This window comes from Silene latifolia, chromosome Y (assembly GCF_048544455.1).
Source record: "Silene latifolia isolate original U9 population chromosome Y, ASM4854445v1, whole genome shotgun sequence".
Classification (NCBI taxonomy): Eukaryota; Viridiplantae; Streptophyta; class Magnoliopsida; order Caryophyllales; family Caryophyllaceae; genus Silene; species Silene latifolia.
This window is the reverse complement of record NC_133538.1, coordinates 472,997,297-472,998,534: the sequence shown is the minus strand read 5'-3', so window position 1 is coordinate 472,998,534 and position 1,238 is coordinate 472,997,297. Positions and strand designations below refer to the sequence as shown.

Sequence of the window (1,238 nt, the reverse complement as noted above, 5' to 3'; positions counted from 1 at the left end):
TTCATCAACCCTATTGCAAGAGAAGGTGAGGAGAACCCAACACAAAATCCAACACAAAATCAACCCACAATGCCTAAGTTTTCATCACATTCCGTACCCACCGAGGAGAACCTACCCAATGGTACTCCCACACCACAACATCTAACCGGAAATTTTATTGCCAAATCCGCATTTATCCAATTAGTCGAAAGAAGCCAATTTGGGGGGATGCCTAGTGAAGACCCTCACTCTCATATGGAGACTTTTTGTGACTATTGTGGTGATTTCTCAAACCGGTGTAACTCAAGACCAAATTCGAAGGGTCTTATTTCCTTTTTCTCTAATTGGCACCACGAAGCAATGGTTGAAAGGCCTTGATAAGGCTACTCTCGGAATTGATTCTTGGAAGAAATTGGCTCTAGCTTTCTACAAAAAGTTCTATCCACCGGAAAAGACTAACATGCTAAGAGCTCAAATTACGGGCTTTAAGCAAAGAGATGAAGAATCTTTGTATGAAGCTTGGGAGCGATTCAAAGGAATTTGCCGCTCATGTCCTCATCATGGACTTAGCGAGTGGTTCTTGGTAGAACAATTTTGGAACGGTCTTTATGAAGACTCAAGAAATATTCTCAACATGGGATCGAATGGAATGTTCACCGAAGTTGATGACAATCAAACTTGGAACACAATTGAGGAAATGGCGGTCCATAACTCACAATATAGAAGACCTCGCAAGGCTACTAGAGGAGGAAAGCATGAAGTGGACTCCATTACTCAATTGGATGCTCAACTTAGTGCTCACATTGATACCATCAATTTGAAGTTTGAAAAAGCTATGGCTATACTTGAAGAAGCCTCGAAATCACCAAAGCATCATGTTAATGCCATGACGGCATCTTCATCAATCCCAAGTGGGATAAGTGAGAATTGTGGAACTTTGGGACATGACCAAAGTGAATGTAGGGGAACAAATGAACAAGTGAATGCTTTCCAAGCATACAAGAGTGGTACCCCTTATTCAAACTATTACAATGAAAACACCAAATTCCATCCAAATCTCTCATACAAAAGCCAAAATGTTCAAAACCCTCAACCAACATACACCCCACCCCCCATGAGAAACCAAAATCAAAGACCCTTTTACAACCAAAACCAAGGTTACCAAAATCAAACTCCATACAATCAACAAAATGACCAAGGTTTTGATGTTCAAAAAGCGGTCCTCCAAATGCAAAAGAATCAACAACAGTTTTTCACTC

The 1,238-nt window shown here is 40.7% G+C and overlaps 1 non-coding gene across 1 annotated transcript; it reads right to left on the bottom strand.

Annotated features, from left to right (window-relative positions):
• Positions 1-439: 439 nt before the first annotated feature.
• Positions 440-546, bottom strand: LOC141637021 (small nucleolar RNA R71). Its single transcript, XR_012541585.1, has one exon. It is a non-coding gene; the product is annotated as a small nucleolar RNA R71 (small nucleolar RNA).
• Positions 547-1,238: the final 692 nt, after the last annotated feature.